A 24,465-nucleotide genomic window follows, 5' to 3' on the forward strand; every position below is an offset into this window, starting at 1 on the left:
TTGCTTTATTTTTTTTCTGCTTTATATATCCCAGACTGGTTGCTGTAGAAGTGAGTAATATGGAAAGGCCACTAGGTATACACAAAAAATGCCCAACAAAACCCGTCTCTCTCTATCCAAAGAACCAGTAACAAAACATTCTAACAAAACAGAAAAGTCTAGATAATAGATGACCACTCTGCAACAAAAGACACATAAACTATGGTCCCATGCCAGCTTGTACCAAGGCTGAGTGGGGGAGAACAGCCTTTTTTTTTTTTTTTTAATAATTTCTTTTTCTTTTCTTTTTAAACGTTTTTATTTATTCATGAGAGACACAGAGAGAGGGGCAGAGACATAGTCAGAGGGAGTGGCAGGCTCCCTTTGGGGATCCTGACCCTGGACTCGATCCCAGGACCTTGGGGTCACGCCCAGAGCCCAAGGCAGATGCTAAACCACTGAGCCACCCAGACATCCCTGGGAAGCCTGGCCTTTCACCCTTATAAGACTGTAGTGAAGCACTTCAATGTCCACACTGGGTGGTGTCAGAAAAGATGGAGAAGGGAACCAGGACTTTTGTCCTTGCCTGCTATTTAAAGATCCCTCACCACTCTAGTTGTCAGGAGAGACGCCAGGAAGAGTCTGAACTTTCACTGGCACCTGGAAGAAAATAGGTGTCTTGTATATCCTTCTGAGAAGATATCGAAGGAGGGCTAATCCAGAGTTGAGCTTTAACCATCCTTTAACAGTAAGGAGGCCTCAGAACCATGGTTTTGGTAGAAATCACATGGGAAACAATAACAAGGAGCTTCAATCCTGCCAGTTCCAGTGGTATCAAGGAGAGCACAGTGATGAGCTGGAACGCCTACTCTTGCTCAGAAGTAATGAGACCCCTCCTTTAGAGATCAATGGAGACCAAATAGAAACCTAGGCTTCTATGCCATCTAGCAATAAGGTGGTGATCCCTCCTTTTCCCTAGTGGATATAATGTTATTTCAGTAATAACCATCATCTTTTTTTTTTTTTTTTTTTTTTTTTTTTTTTTTTTAATTAGCCATTGGGATGCAGTGTGACAGAATACTCCAGTTCTATACCCAGGACTCTCCTGGATTACTATGCCTATTGTTCTGGAATAATTATACAATTAATAAATTACAACTAACGCTCTCAAGAGTTTTTTTGTTTGTTTGTTTTTTGGTTGGGTGACTGATAAATTACAATTACTCCTTTGCCTCTATCAAAATAGCCATGATTTTCCTTAGGTGAGAAAAACAGTTTCAAGATCCAGCCACTTTACAGCTCATAAGGTTGAAATGTACTGCCTATTTGGTCTTGTCTGACTGAGACAAGCAGTACAGAACCGTGTATATATCCAGCAGCAGTGCCTTATTGGTGCCCCAACCTTCCCTAGTTGTAGTACTCTGAGTGCAGCCTTCCTTACATCTTTAAATAGACCTCTAGAGTATATTAACTTTCTGCCTGCAATATTATCACAAGGGAAACATTGATTAGCAAAAAGAAATTATCATCATATACGTATTTGTCCTGTAACCATCACTTTTGCACAGCAAATTGGGTCGAAACCTGTGTTCAACTTAACTCTATTATTACAGTTGAATTCAACACGTCTTTTGCTTTTTAACTAGAATTGTTTTCCTCACCCAGATAGCTTCATTTTTTTGTCATTTAAAGAACATTGTAAACTTTACTCAGAAACTCAATCATTAACATATTTTTATTGAGAAGCAACCATATCTGATATCAAAGTTAAAGCAGGTCAAATTATTTCAGTGAGAAAGGGTAGTGTTATGGAAATGCTGACGCTGGGCATGTTCAGTCCTAATTTTCTGAAGAAAACTTGGAATTTCTATAGGATAACTCTATGAGAAATCTAATAAGCAATAATTTGGTCACAGGGAACTAACTGGAGGTTAATATCAATAATCAAAGCTCAGAGATTTCAAAGTCCAAACCTTGGTTTCACCAAAATCTAAGACCGTGTAGAACACTCCTTACATATGAGGATTAAGGTGAAAGACTTAATTTATGGCTCAATCAATGTGTGGTCAAGTCTCTTAAAACAATATATCATGGGGTCAGTTAGTGGGACAGTTTGGTCAGCTACCTGAGAACATAATAGGGACTTATCTTGATCATACAATTAAAAACCCATTGTCAGCAGTAAAATCATCTGCACAATTGTAACCCTGACTTTTTTTTTTAAGATTTTATTTATTTATTCATGAGAGACACACAGAGAGAGGCAGAGACACAGGCAGAGGGAGAAGCAGGCTCCCTGCGTGGAGCCTGTTGCGGGACTCCATCCCAGGACCTCCGGTTCATGACCTGAGCCAAAGACAGACACTCCACCACTGAGCCACCCTGGTGCCCCTAATCCTGACTCTTGATAAGAAGATAGAAGTCTAGTTGTCAGCAATAAACCTTCCTAAAATATGGTTTTAATCATACTAATATCTCTTTTAAAGTCATACATACAAAAATAAACTTTAAAGGCCTGTTAGCTGCAAGTTCACTAACGTAAAAGCACACTGCTTGGCATTCAGACAAAATGTATTCAGTCTTCATTTTGCATTAATCTGTTCGTTTAATCAGGAGAGTCTTTGTATTTGCCCCACAAATTGCCAAGTTCAATAATCATGACATCTATTATGTAGCATGCTTTTTTTCCCCACCTGGAGCTTGAGGAAATGAAACTGTTGGTTAAAAGATAAAAACTACCAATTATATGTTAAATAAATTCAGGAGATCTAATGTACAGTACAGTGATTATAATTAACAAAACTTGTATGCTTGAAAGTTGCTGAGAGTGGATTTTATATGTTCTCATCACAAAAAAAGAAATGGTGGGCAGCCCGGGTGGCTCAGCGGTTTAGCTCCGCCTCCAGCCCAGGGCCTGATCCTGGAGACCCAGGATCGAGTCCGGCATCGGGCTACCTGCATGGAGCCTGCTTCTCCCTCTGCCTCTCTCTCTCTCTCTCTCTCTCTCTCTCTATCTCTCTTTCTGTGTCTCTCGTGAGTAAATAAACTCTTAAAAAAAGAAGTGGTAATTATGTGAGAAGATGGAGGGTTAGCTAATGGATAAAAATCCATTACCAAAATAAGGAAGAAATAGCATTAATATATTTAACATATAGGCTTCCTTTAGTGACTTTCATAAGTAATCGTTATGTATTATTTATGTAATACATAAGTATTTTGGAAGATGTATTTTTGCAAGAGGTAATGACTTAGTGATGTTTTTGGTTATCAGCTATTGATAAAAATTAAAAGGAAAAGGAAAACAAAATACTTTTTCTAAAGATCAATAAATCAAGAAAATAAGATGTAATGCAGTGCCCAAAAAGCTCAGGGATACTTGTACATGAGATATGTTATATAGAATAGATGAAACCCATTACCTTCATTACCTTTTTGATGAATATACAGATGATGTGATGTTCCAGAACCATTTATCTATCACCTCTAATGGGCATTAAATCCCAGTTTGGTGAATAAACACCTATGTTACAATCATCAAAAATTAATACACTATGGACTGTTTATCCTCTGAATGACATATAATAAGTGCAAAAAGCTTTTGATATATTTTTCATTTACAGAGATTGTTCTCTTACAATTTCTCTCATGAATCAGAATTGTAGTCCATTTAGCCCAGAAGATCCGAGTAAGTGGCAGTACATAATATCCTTCTTTGTCATTTTTGCAGCTATAATTTCCATCCATGTGGGTTTATAATAAATGAACTGAACTTGCTAACCAGATGGGTGATCACACTGGAGATTTGTGTCTCCAAGCTCTTATATCCCATGGAAAAGTTTTCAGTAAAAAGCACTGAAGTAAGAACTCCATACAGTGTGTTTGCAAATAAAATTATAAATATGTCATTAAAAAACAGGAACTTTAGTGGTGTTAAGTCATGGCTAGGTGCCATATTTAGATAGTTATATAAGTCAGAGATGATAGCAAATGGTTCATCACTTTATATTACATTATTTAAAATAAGTGATGAGATGAAACTTATCTCCTGTAATTGCAAACACGTCGAGTATTTAATATGTGCAAAGTATTTTTTCAAGCATTTAACAATTATTCGATCTTTAAATAATTCTGTAATTTGCCCGAAGTATCACAAATAAGGAATGAAGAAATTAGTTTTCATAGGTGTTCTGGTCCTCAGTTCATATTTTTACCAACTATGCCATATTCTCTCCATACCTAATGCCACTTGATTATAGGACTGGTTTGTTTGTTTGTATGTTTGTTTTTTAGTATTGTTCTAAAAGTATATGCTGTTAGAGTATCCTACTACTATACAGTTTTTCCTTTCTCTGATAGTTAAAGTCTCAAAAGTGAAAACTGGTGCAATGTATTAATTGGATATTCCTGAGCAATAAGCCTCCAAGCACCTGCTGCAATCCACTCAGTCAATAAGCACTCTTACCGTCATCCTGTTTTGAGGTGTCCTTTTTAAAAAAAAGTAATTTGTGGTATTTTACCTCAACTCTTCCCCTTGGCATCCATGCCATGCTCTTGAGAAAATTCATAACTTATACTGGCTGACATATTGTGACCAAATGCTACTAGACACTTGATGCTAAAATGCAGATTTTAGTAGCACAAGAACCTTCAGGATGCAGTACACAAAAAGAGTTAAAAAGCAGCAACTGGGTAGCCCGGGTGGTCCAACGGTTTAGCACCACCTTCAGCCCACGGCCTGATCCTGGAGACCTGGGATCCAGTCCCAGGTCAGGCTCCCTGCATGGAGCCTGCTTCTCCCTCTGCCTGGGTCTCTGCCCACACCCCCCCCCCCCCTGTGTCTCTCATGAATAAATTAATAAAATATTTTTTTTTTTTTAAAAAAGGAACAACTGGCTAGAGTTTCAGGAAAGCCCTATGACATAAAGTGCATTATAAATATTGAACTTGGGAGAAATGACCAGTAGTTGTACAAATGGAGGGTAGAAGAAAATATGGCTGGGGAAATGGCATCTCTTTGGGGGTATTTGAAAATAACAAAAGAGTGTTTTCCACAAAATCTTGCATTTTATGAAAATGCCTCCCTCCCTTACTAATAGAATATGTCTTTACTGAATAATATAAATCAGTCTGAAGCAAGCTAACGGATCCAATTAGGGTCAATTTTGAGATTAAACTGGTACTGCAGGTTTGGAAAGAAATGAAATGCATGGGTGTTTGGAAGATAGGGGCAAGGGAAATAATGTACCATGAAATGAAAAGGAATATGAAAATGAAAATGTGCCACTTTAGGGAAAACTGTGATGATAAAAATAAATTCTGATACCTAACTTCAAATCCATGAGGCGCTTTTAGATCCAGTATTTATAAACTTAGCATGCATTACCCGGTGGGCATTTTTATAGTATGGATTACTTATGTTAAATTTAATTTCAAACTGCAGGGGACCTGGTAGCTCAGTCAGTTAAGCATCTGCCATTGGCTCAGGTCATGATCCCAGGATCCTGAGATCAGCCCTCACACTGGGCTCCTTGCCCAGTGGGAAGCCTGCTTCTCCCTCTCCCTCTGCTGCTCCCCCTGCTTGTGCCCTCACTGCCAAACAAACAAACAAACAGTCTTTTGAAAAAATAATTTCAAGCTGTAAATTTACTCCACCATAATTCACTTTAGTAATAATGATTACTTACCCCTCATCCTTTTGCACTGTTATTTACCCTATACACAAAATAATATATGATCTCTCTTTCAATTTATGTCTAAGCCTGTGATTACTATTTCTGATATTTAATATCATTTGTGATACTGTTAAGCTTTAACATTTCAGGGTTGAATGAAAGCACTATAACTAGTATACAACTCTCTTATATACTATAAAGGAAGTGGTAAGATCACTAAGGATAGAAAGAAAAAATGGGAAGGAAGAAGACTATATTTTTGTCTTAAAATAATCTTCACAAGTTATTGTATTTCTCCATTCTTGGTACTGATCTGTTTTCCTTCCCTATATTTTGGCTTTTATATGATTTATAGCTTATGATAACACCTGTATTTCTCAATGGAGTTTCAATGATATTACACAGCATTAAAAACACATAATTCTATTACTATCAGTGATAGTCATGCATTGAAGCAGAAATGTGGTACCACATTCTAGACAGACAAATTTGATGTTTAGTGTTTGATACTGTTTTAATGTTACTTTATCACCATTATCTGATATTTTGTAATGTACTTGAGAAAAATACTGTCAAGCTGTTAAAAAATATGGTTTTAAATGATGACAAGGTTCACTCCTTATTGGTATACAGGGGAAGAAAAATTATATTTCTCACCAGAAAGAAAATATCTCCTATTATGAAATTATTTGGGGACATATGCATATGAAATTTTAATTAGGTCAACAAATTTTTCAAAATGTGTGATTATAAAAATAAACATATTTAAGGGGACTTAAACTCATAACCCAAATTTCCAAGTAAAATGTAAGATATCTTTTGAGAAAAATCAATTCCTTTTTAAAACTCTCAATGAAAAAAATTAAATCCACTATGTCTCTATATAATTAAAATAATATTCGTATTCCGACTTCACTATGAAGTTTTTATGTGGCAAAACCAAGCTGATTAACTTAACACATTTAAAGTAATTCATATATTTTGGTGTTAATATTGCAAATATAAACAAAGTTATGACAGCTATATAAATAATATACTCTGTATTTTTCAATTGTCAAAAATAAATTGTAATATGGAAATTCTAAACAGGAAAAGATTATTAATGCTAATTGTCAGTCTCTTAAGAGTAATTATAGTTAGGATTATAAAGGTGAATATTAGAAGCATTAATAGCAGGTCTTTAATTATTTTTAAGTAATATTTTTTAAGTATAAGTAATATTTAAGTAATATTTTGTGCCCTTTTAGGATATATACATATGTAAGGGCCTATATTAGGCTTACTGAAGTATCTGTTGAAGAGTAACTCATATATTTCAATGGTATGTACATATTCAAGAAAATATATTAAATAGACAAGTATCTGTAGATAAGAGAAGGAAGGAAATAAGAGTGGAGTGTTACATGCGTTAATTATTATTTTGTAGAATTAAGAAGCAATGAGTCTATGTTGTTGATCTTGAAAAAGTATATACAGAGAAGTAAGTGTGGGTCACATTTTTTTTCAGAAAGCTAAAAACTGGACCTATTTTTTTAATGTATAATATTCTAGAGTAGTTTGATACTGTCAAAAATAAATGATTAATACCCTTCCTCTGAACAAATAATTGCTTCATGCAGATTTTAAGTCATTTAAAAGAAAATTACTATGATAATTTTGTCCCAGTTATTCTGGCGAATTTGGAATTGGACTTTTTTCCTACAATAAGGAAATTAAAAATTGGAAAAAAATATACAAAAGAGGTGTTTTCAGCTCAGAGATATGATCTTTGAGAACAAGGAACCATGGGCAATCACTTATAACTATCACAGCTTTTAGCTTGAGAAAATATCCCAAACTTTGTGGGTAAATGGAGCCAAAACAAAGAGTGACAGTCTCACTGGGTAGAGGAAAAGAGATTGAATTTTAGAATGGCAAACAAGAATGAAATTTGGACAGTGGAGAAATGGAAAAGAGATGGTTGCCAGGAAGTACTAGCAAACTGGATAATTGAAGAATCTTGAACAGCATATACTCCAGAAGTACTAGCAATATGGATAATTGAAGAATCTTGAACAGTATATACTCCAGATAAGCCTCTCTAAGTCCTAACACAGAACAGCTACTGGAGGATCTAGATCAGATTGGTGAACAAAGGCTTCAAGATCATACTGAGTGCAGAGAAGATGTTGAAGTCTTAACTGATCCAGAGTAGAGAGATATTGGATATTCAGTTTGCACACAAGTTGAGACTGCAGAAAGTCTATGACTTATGAATAGTGACTTACTCAGCCTAAATTAAAGCATTCACAGAAGCAAAGTGTACTGCAAATTATTTAACTGACTGTCTGAACAAAACTCAAGACTCTTTAAAAAGAGATAAAATAATCCAGTCTCTAAATAGTATCATACAATTTAAAAAATACTACTACACATGTACAGAAGCAGGGAAATGTAAAGCACAAGCAATAGAACAGAAAAATCAAATGAAACAGAACAATAGACCCAGATATTGGAAGCAGACATAAGATATTTAAAATAATTATTATAGGGGCATCTGGGTGGCTAGTGGTTGAGTGTCTGCCTTTGGCTCAGGTCATGATCCTGGGGTCCTAGGAGCCTGTTTCTCCCTCTACCTATGTCTCTACCTCTCTTTCTGTGTCTCTCATGAATAAATAAATAAAATCTTTAAAAAATAAAATAATTATTATAGATATGGTAAAGAAATAAAGGATATGAAATATACATATACACATCAGTAGAAAATGAGAAACTTGAAAAGTTAATTTATAGACATAAAAACATATGTACACACTCAACTACTTAACTAAAACTTGTCCAATTCTAGATGAATAACAGAAACCCAGAGATCCTAGAATCTTAGTGAAACCCAAGTAGGTTGTGTACAAAGAAAATGGAATGTAACTCATCATAAACAAATTACAGAAAATCAAAGATAAAAATGTTCATATTGGTAAGGAGAACAACAAAAATACTTACAGCTTACTTCTAATTAGAAATAATAGGATCTGGAAAACAGAATTTCATCTTTGCAGTACTAAAAGAAAAAGAAAAGGAGTATGTCTGTATAAGTGTTATGTAATATAAAAGTATTATTATGTGTACAAGAATTATATCATATATTTTAAGATTCTTCGTATATGCAGTGATAAAATATCAATTCAGTAGACTTCTATAAGGATGTGTATTTCAATCTCTAGATCAACTGCTAAAATAAAAATAGATGCATGTCTCAAAAATCAAACAAAATCAAATTATAAGATATACTTGAATAATCCATATGAAAGCAGAAAAGGAAGAGCAATAATAACAAAAAAATGAACAAATCAGAAAAATAGAAACAAATATCAAGATGAAAAAAAAATGAACCCAAATCTATTAGTTATTTTATTAAGTGTAATGAACTACACACTATCAATTTAAAAGATTTTTTTTAGGCTAGATAAAACGACATTTCTTAGTTATATGCTGATTGCAGAGTGTTTTGGAAAGAAAAATACTATTTTAAAATAAAAAGATAAAATGTTTCATGCAAGCAGTAATCATGAGAAAGTCATGATGCTTTAAAAATGGATTAGGGAATATTTTGGACAAAACAATAATGAAGATAAAATTACAGAATTTAATAAAGTTAAAAAAAGTTAAGAAGTCAATTTATCCTTTTGGTTCAAAAAGCTAAAGAACTAGGGAAAAATTAAAGCCAGTAATGGCACAAAAAATGAAAAAAAAATCATTTGAAAAAGTAAATTAAGTGATACTACTTTAAAATAGCTGTAAAATTGACATACCTATAGCAATATATATAGAACAACTCTGCCAATAAATTTGACAATCATATGGCCAAATTCCATGATATAAAAAACTGTAACTATTGGTACAGAACAAAAGAGGAAATCTGAATAACATTGTATCAAGCAAAACAGTTAAATTCATAATTTAAAACTTTTCACAACAAACACTCCGGGTAGAAAGGTAGTCACTGGTGAATTCTGCAATATACTTAAAAAAGAAGTAACATCGATTTTAGTTTTTGTTTTTTTTTTTTTCAGAAAATAAAAGGGAACATATTCAACTAGTACAATGAAATTAACATAGGCTTGTGATAAAAAATTGATAATGGCATTATAAAACTGATAAGAACACAAACTACACTCGATCTTAGCCAATAGGCTGAGAAGCAATAGGGCATTATGACATAAGAAGATTGCAGACCAACAACCCTCATAAAAAATAGATAAAACTATTTTCATGAAATATTAACAAATTGTATCCAGTATTATGTAATAAAATATGATTTATCATGACTATGTGGAATTTATCCAAGGACTGCAAGGTTGATTTAACATTTAGAAATCAATACATGTAACTTATCTTTATTAACATAGTTTAAATATGTTTATTTGATCATTTAAATAGATATAGTAAAAACATATGATGGTGTTCAACAATCATTTACGGTGACATTCTCAGCAAAGTCTGAATAGGAAACTTCAATCTAGAGAATGTCAATCATGAAAAACAGATACTATTAAACTTAAAAGTGAAATACTGAATATTTTCTCCTAAAATTAAGGCAAAAAGTAAGGATACCCACTCTTAACTACCAACAGTCACTATTGTGCTTAAGATCTTAGCCAGCAAAATGATGCAAAGAAAATATTTAAGGGGACACCTGGGTGGCTCCATAGGCTCAGGATATGATCCCAGGATCATAAGATAGAGCTCCACATTGGGTTCTCTGCTTCTTGCTTGTCCCACTCCTGCTGTTTCCCCCACTTGTACTCTCTGGTGTGCATGCTCTCTCTGGGTCAAACAAATAAAATAAAACCTTAAAAAAATAAGAAATTCCTTAAGAAATAAAATATTGAATATATTTAAAAACTTTGTTAAAAACAAAGTCATGTGTGGATTGAACTGGAGAGTGTTTTGCTGAGTGAAATAAGTCAATCAGAGAAAGACAATTATCATATGGTTTCACTGATAGGTGGAATATAAGAAATAGTGAAAGGGACCACAAACGAGGGGGGGGGGGGAATCGAATGGGGAAAAATTAAAGAGGAAGAAAAACCATGAGAGAGTCCTAACTCTGGAAAACAAAGAGTTGTAGAAGGGGAGGCGGGTGAGGAGTTGGTGTAACTGGATGACAGGAGTTAAGGAGGGCACTTGATGAGATGAACACTAGGTGTTATACTATATATTGGCAAACTGAATTTAAATAAAATTAAAAAAAAAACAAAGTCATAGAAGTAGCACATAAATCTAGCAAAATCATAGAAAACAAAGCTAATTCACAAAAATCAATGTTATGTGTACATACTAGGAACAATAGAAGTTAGAAAATCAAATTAGGTATAAATAAAGTTAACAATAATTTTGACAAGCATCAAATACTTAGGAGTTAATGTAAGGAAATGTGAAAGCTACTATAGTAAATATTACAAAGCTTTCCAAAGAACCTAACTAAACACCCCAAATGGAGATATATACCATGTTCATTTTTGCAAAAATCTCATATATTAGGATGTACTCTGCAAACCAAACTGTAGATTTGATGCAGTCCCATTCAAAATCCCAGAAGGATATTTATCTGGTATAAATTGGCAAATTGTTGTAAAATTCATATGAAATACTAAAAACCTAGAATATTAAAAAATGTACGTATTTGTAAAAATAATAATACCTGACATTGAAACATTATAAAGGAACAACAATTAATATATGGTATTGGCATAAGGACAAATAGAATCACAAATTTAATTTTTGGATTAACAACTGTACTAAAGCACCGACTGGGAGAAATAAAAGTACTAGAGCATCTGGATGTTTGTATAGAAATAAATGAACGTTGACACCTACTTTTATTTATTTTTTATTATTTTTAAAGATTTAAATTATTTATTAATGAGAGACACACAGAGAGAGAGAGAGAGAGAGAGGTGCAGAGACACAAGCAGAGGGAGAAGCAGGCTCCATGCAGGGAGCCTGACATGGGACTCGATCCTGGGTCTCCAGGATCATACCCTGGGCCGAAGACAGGCGCTAAACCGCTGAGCCACCTGGGCTGCTGACACCTTTTTAAAAAATGAAGAAGACTCATTTAAGATGGTTCATAGAGGAAAATGCAAAGCTAAAACTATGAAGTTTGAGGGAAACAAAGAGTATCTACCTTGCCTTGGGGTAAGGAAGTGTTTCTTAGGACACACACACACAAAAAGAAACCACTAAAGAGCAAAAAATGATAATTTAGACTTCATATAAACTAAAATGTCCAGCTTATCAAAAGTTACCATTAAGAACACTGGGTACCTAACTTTCTTACATCAAGCCCCAGCCCTCGGTGCTCCGGCAGGACTGTGCCTCTCTGTCAAGCTTGCCTCATTACCAGCAAGGTGGGCCCCTCTACCAGAATACCAACATGAACCCCTGCCCATACCACACACCAAAGTTTTCTGCAGGGCTTCACTTCTGGTGAAGTTGGTGTCATCTCTCATTTCACAAGCAGACAAAAGCACACCCAGTTAAAACCACGTTCAGGCCAGGGACCAAATACTGCCCACAGCAGGCAAGGAGATCTCTACAGATGACTGACCTGAGGTATACAGCTGCCAAAACACAACAGCAAAGCACATGCAGCACACACTGGAGAAACTCCCTGAAGTAACAGGCCTTGGATACCAGGATACTGTGTGACCTCTTCTTCATAAAGCCATTACTCTCAGAAGCAGGAGGTATAACTGGCTTTTCTAATACAGAGAAGAATGAGACTTAAAATATTCTAAGATGGAAAAATTTATCCCAATGAAAAAATAAGATGAGGCTGTGACTAGAGATCAGAACAAGAGATATAAGTAACATGCCTAATGTAGACTTTTTTTTTTTTAAGATTTTATTTATTTACTCATGAGAGACACACAGAGAGGCAGAGACACAGGGAAAGGGAGAAGCAGGCTCCATGCAGGGAGCCTGATATGGGACTCAATCCCAGGTCTCCAGGATCACACCTGGACCAAAGGTGGTGCTAAACCGCTGAGCCACCCAGGCTACCCTGATGGAGACTTTAAAGCAAAAATCATAAGGATATTCGCTGAGTTTAAAAAAATAAGATATCAGTGAGACCTTTACCACACAGATGAAATAGTTAAAAAAGAATCAATCAGAGATGAAGAATACAATAAATGAGATTCAAAACAGGCTTGCTGCAATGAACAGCAGTCTGGAAGTAGCAGGGGAATGAATTAGTGACCTACAAGACAAAATAATAGAAAAAAATGCCCTTGAATAAAAGTGAGAAAGATTTATGGAACATAAGAAGAGACTTAGAGAACTCAGTAATTCCATCAAAGGTGATAACATTCATATTACAGGAATTTCAAAGAAGAGAGAGAAAAGGAGGCAAAAAGATTACTTGAAGAAATAACAAGCTGGAACTTTCCCCAATTTGGAGAAGGAAAAGACATGCTGATCCAGGCAGCACAGTGAACTCTCACTGAAACTGACAAAAACACCAAGATATATTGTAATTAAATTTGCAGAACACACTTTGGTAAAGAAAAAATCTTAAACGCAGCAAGACAGAAAAACATCTTAATTTGCAAAGGGAAACCTGAAAGTCTAGGTGGAGATCTATCCACAGAAACTTTGCAGACCAGAGAAGAGTGGCATGATATATTCAATTTGCTGAATGGGAAAAATCTGAAGCCAAGAATATTCTTGATTCTAGCAAGGCTATCATTCAGAATAGGAAAGATGATGACTTTTCTGAACAAACAAAAACCAAGGGAGTTCATGACCACCAAACTAGCTCTGCAAGAAATATTAAGTGAACTCTTTGAGGGAAAGGAGAAACCAAAAGTGACAAAGACAAAAAGAATCAGAGAAAAACTCCAGAAACAATGACTTAACAAATAATAAATGGCAATAAATACATGTCTGTCAATAATTACTGTCAACATAGATGGACTACATACTCCAATTGAAAGATATAGGGTGTCAGAATGGATAAAAAAAGAAAAAAACAAGACACATCTATATGTTGCCACAAGAGATGTATTTTAGACCTACAGACACCTACATTTTGAAAGTGAGAGAATGGAAAAACATCCATCAAGCAAATGGAGGCCAAAAGGATGCTGGAGTAGCAATACAATTAATAATAAACATTAAGAAACTCACTGTTAATAAAACAGTACCAATAGGGAACTTTAACACCTCACTAGCATAATAGGCAGATCATTTAAACAGAAAATAAGCAAGGAAACAATGGTTTTGGATGACACAGTGGACCAGATGGACTTAACAGATATATTCCATCCTAAAACAGCAGAATACACATTCTTTTCAAGTCCACACAGGACTTCTCCAGAATAGATCACATATCAGGTCACAATTAAGGCCTCGACAAATACAACAATGTTGAAGTAATGCATGCACCTTTTCTGACAACAAAGCTATGAAACTAGAAGAAAAACCATAAGAAAAATGTGTGGGAGGACCATCAATAATGCATGGAGTTTAAAGAACAGGCTACTAAATGAATGGGTCAGCCAGGAAATAAAAGAAGAACTCTAACACAGCACTAGGAATCCCAGTCACAGCAATCACACAACAAAAAGAAATAAAAGGCATCCAATTCAGCAAGGAAGAAATAAAACTTTCACTCTTTGCAGATAACATGATACTCTGCATAGAAAACCCTAAAGACTTCACCAAAATATTGCTAGACCTAATACATGAATTCAGTAAAATCTCAGGATACAAAATCAAGGTATAAAAATCTATTGCATTTTTATACACCAATAATGAAGCAGCAGAAAGATAAATTCAGTTATCAATCTGATTTAAAATTTCACCCAAAGAAAAATAAGATACCTAGAAATAAACATAACCAAAGAGGTGAAAGACCTATTCTCCAAAACTTTATAAAACATGAAAGAAATTGAAGATGTCACAAATACATGGAAAGACATTCCATGCTCACAAATTGGAAGAACAAATATTGTTAAAATGTCTACACTACCCAAATCAATTTGCATATTTAACGTACTTGTTATCAAAATACCAGTAGAACTTTTTCACAGAGCTAGAGCAAACAATCCTAAAATTCATATGGAATCACAAAAGACTCCGAATGGCCAAAGCACCCTTGAAAGGAAAAGCAAAGCTGGAGGCATCACAATTCTGGACTTCAAGTTACATTACAAACCTGTAGTGATCAAAATAGTATAGTACTGGCACTATTCTGTGGGACAGAATAGCAAACCCAGAAATGAACTCAACTATATGCTCAATTAATCTTCCACAAAGCAGGAAATAATATCCAATGGGAAAAAGGTAGTCTTTTAAACAGATGATGTTAATAAAATGGGACAGCAACATGCAAAAGAATGAAATGGGGCCACTTTCTTACACCACACACAAAAATAAATTCAAAATGAGTGAAAGATCTAAATGTGAGATGTGAAACCATCAAAATCCTACAGAACACAGGCAGTAACCTCTTTGACATTGGTTGTAGCAAACTCTTTCTATATACATCTTGGGAGATAAGGAAAACAAAAGGAAAAATAAACTATTGGGACTCCATAAAAAGAAGTTTCTGCAAAGCAAAGGAAACAATCAACAAAACTAAAAGGAAACCTGTGGGAGAAGATATTTGCAAATGACATATCTAATAAAAGGTTAGTTTCCAAAATCTATAAGAAATTATAAAACTCAACACCCCTAAAATGAGTAATCTAGTTAAAAAATGATAAGACATGAGAAAAGCATTTTTCCAAAGAAGTCAAACAGCTGGTCAAGAGACACGTGAAGAGATGCTCAACATCACGGATCGTGAGGGAAATAGAATAAAACTAATGAAATATCACCTCATACCTATCAGAATGTCTAAAATCAGCAACACAAGAAACAACCAGTGTTGGTGAGGATGCAGAGAAAGGGGGATTCTCTTACACTGTTGGAGGGAATTCAAACTGGTACAGTCACCCTGGAAAACAGTATGGAGGTTCCTCAAAAAGTTAAAAATAGAACCACCCTATGATCCAGTAATTACACTTCAAGGTATTTACCCAAAGGATAAAAAACTACTAATTCAAAGGGATACATCCATCCTGATGTTTATAGCAGCATTGTCCACAATAGCCAAATTATAGAAACAGCCCAAGTATCCATTGATTGATAAATGGATAAAGAAGATCTATATATCTATATATATAGTGGAATATTATTCAGCCATGAAAAGAATGAAATCTTGCCATTTGGAGCAACATGGATTGAGTTAGAGAGTATTATGCAAAGTGAAATAAGTCAGTCAGAGAGAGACAAATACTATATGATTTCACCCATATATGCAAGTTAAGAAACAAAGCAATTGAGCAAAAGGAAAAAGAGAGAGAGAAAGAGGCAAAGCGAGAAACAGACTCTTAACTACAGAGAACAAACTGATGATAATTACCATGGGGGAGATGGTTGGAGAAGTGGGTGAAATAGGTTATGGGGATTTGTTTTGATGAGCACTGGGTGTTGTATGGAGTTGTCAAATCACTATAATGTAAACCTGAAGCTAATATCACACTGTATGTTAACTAACTGGAATTTAAATAAAAACTTTTTAAAAAGTTCAAAAAGTTACCATTAAGGAAATGAAAAGGTAAATTTGCGAGTTTGTATTTTAAGTACATATATGTATTTGTATCTATGTTCTATAAATATTAAAATTAATAATTCAATAACTGAAACTACTTAGCAAAAAAAAGATAAAGATCCTTGAATAGGAATTTTTCAAAATTAGATGTTGGAATGACAGATATAGAAAAGAGTCTAAATATCAGATCAAGAATCAGTGAAACATCACATCAAACATCAAAACACATCAATATAAAGCAGTGATTTAAGTTCAAAGTATTAATGAGTACATTGAATTTTGGGTCCAAGAAGGCAGCACACTATGAAAGTAAAAATGAAATAAAAATATAAGACAGGTGCTAATGTTAGATGGTCTGGGTTCAAATAAAGACTGTATTATTTAACTTCTTTAATGTAATTTATCTTTTATAGAAAATATGAATAACTATCAAAGTTACTTCACAAGTTTCCATTAAAAAAGTTATTTTTAAATTATCATTAATCTTCATTCAAGGGTAATGATAACTCAATAAATTTTAACTATATTATTTGTACAAATTGATATGAACATATTGATCATCCTTCTAATGTCTTACAGAATCACTAAATGTTTTGGACTCAACATTATACTTGAATATTCTTTTTTAAAAGATTTTATCCTTTTTGTGTGTGTGTGTGTGAGAGAGACCAGGAGCAGGAGGAGGGGCACAGGGATAAATAGACTCTCCTCCGAGGAGGGAGCCTGACATAGGGCTCCATCCAAGGACCCTGAGGTCATGACCTGAGCTGAAGTCAGGTGATTAACAGACTAAGCCACCCAGGCCCCCTACACTTGAATATTTTTAAATTTGATTTTAAACTGCCATTAGATGGCTCATTTCCCCCAAATGATGATGGCCTTTAACTTTATAATTTGTTTATGGAACATGTATTTGAAAGGAAAATATATGGAAAATATTTATCTTTTTATCAGAATATTTGTTTTGTAAATATAAAGAGATACATGCTTTAAAAATGAATTTATGAAAAAGATTGTATTCTTATTGACACTTAAGTAAAATAATCAGAAAATAATTTTTCATTAAGAGGGACTGTTGTCAGCTATTAAAAGCTGTCCTTTAGATCATATTATACTTGTCAGTATTTAAGAAAATCTACATTATAAATAACATACGTTTAAAATGTTATATTTAATAATACGTGTGTTTGGAACTTCTCACCAAATGGAGACACAGAGACTGGGTTTTCCCTTCTGCCTAAAACAGCTAAAAAGATAAAATATATGAAACAATGCTTTTCAGACAATGGACCAGAAACAATGCAGGAAAACATATAGATGAACATTACCAATGCCCTAGGACACTGCCTGAGAAGACTTTCTAGGGGCACAGCACAGAGGGGACAAGCCATGGAGTCCTGTCTGTTTCCCCAGGCTGAGGAGAGACAGCCGAGTGTCTGCAGGATGGATGTAACTATAGGAGAATATTAGAGTATCGGTAAAATATTAGAATTTTGGTGGAATATTAGCAGAATACCAGAGGTGAGGGAACAGTACAAAGGGAGAAAGAGATGGAGGAAAGAGCTGAGAAGAAGGGTTCTCTAGCATTTTCAGCATTGTACATAATGTTTGGGAAACTACCTAACATCAGGGAAATAGCCACCAAAAGACACAGGAAACAATTCTCTTAACTCACACAGGGCCAGAAAAAGTTGAGTACCTACCATTTAGTGTGGAAAAACTACATAAAACAGCATAGCACAGAGAACTCAAAAGAACATTGCCTCAAGTGTGGGAAAAAAATTAGTACTACAAACTTTTTGGCCACTGCCTTAAAAAGTTGCATCCCAGAACACACTTTAAACCTCCCCTAATGCCTACATATTCTATCTATATTTGTATCGGTATCTGTATTACATGTGTATGTGCACGTGTGTACATATATATGTATAGTCTCTATATGTATAATCACATAAGATTAGTGAACTGGAAGATAGCAATTAAAACTACACTGCAGCTAATTTGTGAGTTTAGCAAGTTTTCAGTGTACAAGTTCAATATACAAAATCAATTGTGTTTCCATATACTAGTCATAAAATAATGAAAAGTGAAATGAAAATAGAATTTACTATAAGTTCAAAAACATGCACTACCAAGAGATAAATTTGGAAATGATGGAAGTTTTGACACTGAAAACTTGAAAATATTACTAAATTGAGATATAATTCTAAAAAAAAAGACTAGATCATTTCATTGTATCAGAATAGTCAATGTTGTTCAAATATCTATTCCTTAACGTCTGTTTTTTAATTTGACAACAGATGCTGTATACAAACAACAACAACAAAAGTCACATTATGCATAGTACTAAAAATGAAATGCCAAAAGCTTTTCTTCAAGAGCTGTTAAAAAGGAGAGACTAGTATCACTGATAATATCTCTCTGTTTAGACTTGCACAGGCAATCCTATCTAATGAAATAAGTCAAGAAAAATTAACAAAAGTTATATAGATTAGCCATAAAGAGCTAAAGCTCTCATTACTTTGGAGTAATATAATTACGTACAAAGAAAAATGTCCAAAGGAATAAGAAGACAAATATTTAAAATTAGGAAGTATGCTTATAAAAATTGCTGGTTACAAAGTTAATATAAAAATATCACTGATACAACATAAAAATACCTAGGAAAATGACTAACAATAAGTGAAAAATCACACACATACAAAAATCTAAGACTCTATTTAGAAAGAAAAAAAAGTCTAAGTAAAAAAATGCAAATGAGAAAAATCCCAGGACAGTTTTAAAAACTTGTGTTTGTTACTCTATTATATAAAGAAAATTAGCTCAGAATGATAGTAATCAAGACTGTGTATGTTTTTGCTGGGATAAGTAATCAAATCAAAAACAGCATAGTGTGCAGTTACAGACTCTCATATATAAAAATAAGTTATGACAAAAAAAGTCACTACTTAACATTAAAGAGAGAACAGTCTTTTAAAAAAATGGCTCTGGGTCAGTTTTACACAAAAATAAACACATATAAACTTAAATTCTTTCTCAATATGTATATACAAAAAATCAGTTCTACAAGGAAGTATAAATAAATTAGAGGAAAGACAATACAACTTTTAGAAAATAGCATAACTATTTTTAAAATTGTATATTAGCTTCAGACATACAATATAGTGATTCAACAATTCTATACAGTACTCAGTGCTCATCATGATTAAGTGTACTCTTAATCCCCTTTACCTATTTCACTCATCCTACCCACCTCCCCCAGGTAATCTTTTTGTCTCTTTTTTTTCTTTGTTTTATACCTTAAATTCCACATATGAGTGAAATTGTATGCTGTTTATGTTTCGTGGGCTGGCTTAATTCACTTAGCATTATACTCTCTAGCTCCGTCCATGTTGCTGCAAATGGAAAGATTTCATTCTTTTGATGGCTAAGTAATAAATATACCTTTTCTTTATCCATTTATCTATTGATGGACATTTGGGCTGCTTCCATAATTTGGCTATTCTAAATAATGCTGCAATAAGCATAGGGGTACATATATCTTTTAGAATTAATGTTTTTGTTTTCTTTAGGCAAATATCTCCTGTGGAATTATTGGATCATATGGTATTTCTATTTTTAATTTTTGGAGGAACCTCCATACTATTTTCCACAGGGGTTATACTAGTTTACATTCTCACTGATGGTGCACAAAGGCTCCTTTTTCTCCACCTCCTTCCAGGACTTGTTATTTCTTGTCATTTTGATTTTCACCACTCTAATTGATGTGAGGTGATATTACATTGTGGTTTTAATTTGCATTTCCCTGATGATTAGTAATGTTGAGCATCATTCCATGTGTCTCTCGGCCATCAGCAGATCTTATTTGTAAAAATATCTATTTAGGTCTCCAGCCCATTTTTTTTATTGGATTGTTTGTATTTTTGGTGTTGAGTTGTATAAAACCTGTATATATTTTGAATATTAACTCCTTATCAGATATATCGTCTGCAAATATCTTCTATTCAGTAAGTTGTCTTTTAGTTTTATTGATTATTTCCTTTGCTGTGCAGAAGCTTTTTATTTTGATGCAGTCCTGATAGTTTATTTTTGTTTTTGTTTTTCTCGCCTTGGATACATGTCAAAGAAATTACTGCCTTGCTCTCTTCAGGATTTTTTTATCTTTTTTATTTTTTTATTGGAGTAAAAGTCTTAAATCAAGATATAACTATTGCCCCACCCCTTTCCCAAACCATGGGCCTTACCCCTAGATACCCCCATATACCTCACCTGTATAAATCAAAGACCCAGAGCACATTTCCTGTAGAACTGTCCTGCATGTGAAAGCCTAAAGAGTAGCATGAGTTCAGCTGGGTCTACTGGAGTGGATGAAGATGAACTACATCCCTGACTCCTGAACTATGATGGAGACTGACCTGTTCACAATCCATGGAGAATTGAGGAATTGAGTAGACTGTTTTCCTGTCCCAGTGAATAACTGTATGTGCTTTGGATTTCCAGACAGTTAAGGAGGTCTTTCAAATTAAGACCATTTGAAAAAAGAAAGGGAACACAGCAATCTATTGGGACACACATTGTAACAGATTTTGGTGGTCAGCTTAAAACAAAAACAACTAAATTTCCCAAGATCCAAGCTATCCTGCCAAAAAAACACATATTCATACACTGATGCACTCTCAGAGCCACATCTTTTCAACAGAACCTTGTTTAGCTCACATCTCTTCCCTGTATTTAATGTGTAATTAATGGTTGCCAAAAAATCAAAAAAAATTTTTACAAGGACAAAAAAAAAAAAAAAAGTTTTCAGTGTTTATGGCAGGCAGGGCCTTTTAAAGCATGTAGTAAAGACAGACATCTCCCTTTGCCCAGGTGTATGGAAATTTTTAATGTTACTATTTAAATTATAAATAATCATAGAGGCTTAATCTTAATACTGATTTGCAGTGTACCCTTAGGGTGAGAAAAATGTGGATTTACTCTCACCTATTACCTGGTATGGAATATAGTGTGTACATACATTTGCATAACAGATTTTTTTACTGTTTTCATAATTTTTAATATATAGCTCTATAATTTTTATAATCCTGTATATGTGTCAGATTCATCGGCTTCCTTGTTATATAAAATATAGTTACTGTGGTATCTTCGAAGCACAGCACTGATCTTACTGGTTTTATTTTATACTTTGAAGAAGCAAAAGATGTGAAAAAATTTCTGAATCAAATAGGATCACAGTCCTCTTCTTAGCTCCTTTTGTTATATGGGTTGTCATGGTGACTAGAGGAGATAACCCCTTGGAGGATTTTGGAAAATTCATGGCAAAATTGTTGTTTAGGGAAAAAAACAAAACCTTGTGAAGCGTTCCCTTCTCTTAGTCAAAGAAATTCCAAAGTATATGAAAATTTATATAAAGATATATATATATGTATATATATATATATTCTTAGTACTCAAAAATGACCCTATTTTTTTAATTTAAATTCAATTGCCCAACATATAATACATCATTAGTTTCAGATGCAGAGTTCAGTTATTCATCAGTTGTGTATAACACCCAGTACTCATCATATCATGTGCCTTCCTTTTAATGCCCATCACCCAGTTACCCCATTCCCCACTTCTCTTCCCTCCAGCAACCCTCACTTTGTTTCCTAGAGTTAAGTCTCTCATGGTTTTTCTCTCTCTCTGATGACTTCCCATTCAGTTTTCCCTTCTGTCCTTTATAATCCTCTGCACTGTTTCATATATTCCACATATGAGTGAAACAATATAATTGTCTTTCTCCTACTGAGTTATTTTTCTCAGCATAATACCCTCCAGTTCCACCCAGGTTAATGTAAATGGTAAGTATTCATCCTTTCTTGTGGCTGAGTAAATATTCCATTGTGTATGTTTAATATATATGATGATTTTTATATATACATAAAGTTAATAAGTTCTTTCTAGATCTTGGATACTAGCCCTTTATCTGATATGCCATTTGCAAATATCTTTTCCATAGCATAGGTTGCCTTTTAATTTGGTTGAGTGTTTCCTTTGCTGTGGAGAAGCTCTTTATCTTGATGAAGTCACAATAGTTCAATTTTGCTTCTGTTTCCCTTGCCTTTGGAGACATGTCTAGAAAGAACTTGTTGCAGCTGAGGTGACAGAGGTTGCTGCCTGTGTTCTCCTCTGGGATTTTGTTGGATTCCTATCCTATTCCTATCTTTTCAGCCATTTTTAGTTTATATTGTATATGGTATAAGAAAATGGTCCAGTTTCATTCTTCTGCACGTGACTGTCCAACTTTCCTAAACCATTTGTTGAAGAGACTCCCTTTTTCCACTGGATATTCTTTCTTGCTTTTTTGAAGAATAGTTGACCGTAAAGTGAAGGTTCCATTTCTGGATTCTCTTCTGTCCCATTGATCTGTGTGTCTGTTTTTATGCCAGTACCATACTGTTTTGATGTTTACAGCTTTGTAATAGAGCTTGAATTTTCTTTTTTAACATTTCTCTGGCTATTTGGGAACTTTTCTGGTTCTGTACAGAATTTAGGAGTATTTGTTCCAGCTCTGTGTAAAATGTCAAGGTGTTTTGATTGGGATTGCATTGAATGTGTAGCTTGCTCTGGTACCATAGACATTTTAACAATATTCTTCCAATCCATGAGCATGGAATGTTTTTCCATCTCTTTGTGTCTTTCTCAATTTATTTCATAAGTGTTCTGTAGTTTTTAGGGTATAGATCCTTTACCTCTTTGGTTAGGTGTATTCTAAGATATTTTATGGTTTTTGGTGCAATTGTAAATGGGATCGATTACTTAATTTCTCATTCTTCTGTCTCATTGGTAGTGTATAGAAATGTAACTGATTTCTGTGCACTGATTTTATATCCTGCCACATTGCTGAATTCCTGTGTTAGTTATAGCGATTTTGGAATGGAGTCCCTTGGGTTTTCCACTGAAAGTATCACGTCATGCAAAAAAATGACTTATTTGCGATTTGAATGATTTATTTCCTTTTGTTGTCTGATTGCTGAGGCTACAACATCTAATACTATGTTGAACAGCAATTGTGGGAGTGAAATCTCTGTCATGTTTCTGACCTTAGAGGAAAACCTCTCAGTTTTCCCCCATTATGAATGATATTAACTGTGAGTTTTTCCATAGATGGCTTTTATGATATCAAGCTATGTTTCCTTTATCTCTACACTGTGGAGAGCTTTAATCAAGAAAGGTTGCTGAAAAAAAAAGAAAAAGAAAAAAAAAGGTTGCTGTATTTTGTCAAATGCATTTTTCTGCATCAATTGAGAGGATCACATGGTTCTTGTCATTTCTTTTATTAATGTGATATATCATGAGGATTAATTTGCAAATGTTGAACCATTCTTGCAGACCAGGAATAAATCATACTTGGTCATGGTGAATAATCCTTTTAATGTTTACTGTTGGATTCCAATGGCTACAATCTCGATGAGGATTTTGGCATCCATGTTCACAGAGATTTTAGTCTGTAATTCTCCTTTTTAGTGGGGCCTTTGTCTGGTTTGGGGATCAAGATAATACTGCCTCATAGAATAAGTTTGGAAGTTTTCCTTCCATTTCTATTTTTTGAAACAGTGCCTGAAGAATAGGTATTAGTTCTTTTTAAAATGTTTGTTGGGATTCCCCTGGGAAGTTGTCTGGCCCTAGACTCTTGGTTTTTTGGAGATTATTGATTATTGCTTCAATTTCTTTGCTAGTAATGAGTCTGTTCAGGTTTTCTATTTCTTCCTGTTTCAGGTGTGGTAGTTTATAAGTTTCCAGGAATGCATCCATTTCTTCCAGATAGCCTAAATTGTTGGCATATAGTTGCTCATAATATGTTCTTAAAATTGTTTATATCTCCTTGGTGTTGGTCATGATCTCTCCTATTTCATTCATTATTTTATTAATTTGCATCCTTTTTCTTTTCTTTTTAATAATTCTGGCTAGGGGTTTATCAATCTTATTAATTCTTTCAAAGAACGAGCTTCTAGTTTTATTGATATGTTCAACTGTTCTTTTGGTTTCTATTTTTACTCTAATCTTTATTATTTCTCTTCTCCTGCCTAGTTTAGGCTTTATTAGCTCTACTTCCTCCAGCTCCTTTAGGTATAAGATTAGCTTGTGTATTTGAGACTTTTCTAATTTCTTGAGAAAGGCTTGTATTAC

General features: G+C 34.1%; 1 pseudogene; it reads right to left on the reverse strand.

The window, feature by feature from the left end:
* Nucleotides 1-9,721: 9,721 nt before the first annotated feature.
* On the reverse strand, nt 9,722-9,833 carry LOC144304093 (U2 spliceosomal RNA; annotated as a pseudogene).
* Between the last annotated feature and the right edge of the window lie 14,632 nt (nt 9,834-24,465).

The sequence above is a fragment of the Canis aureus genome, chromosome 2, assembly GCF_053574225.1.
Source record: "Canis aureus isolate CA01 chromosome 2, VMU_Caureus_v.1.0, whole genome shotgun sequence".
NCBI lineage: Eukaryota > Metazoa > Chordata > Mammalia > Carnivora > Canidae > Canis > Canis aureus.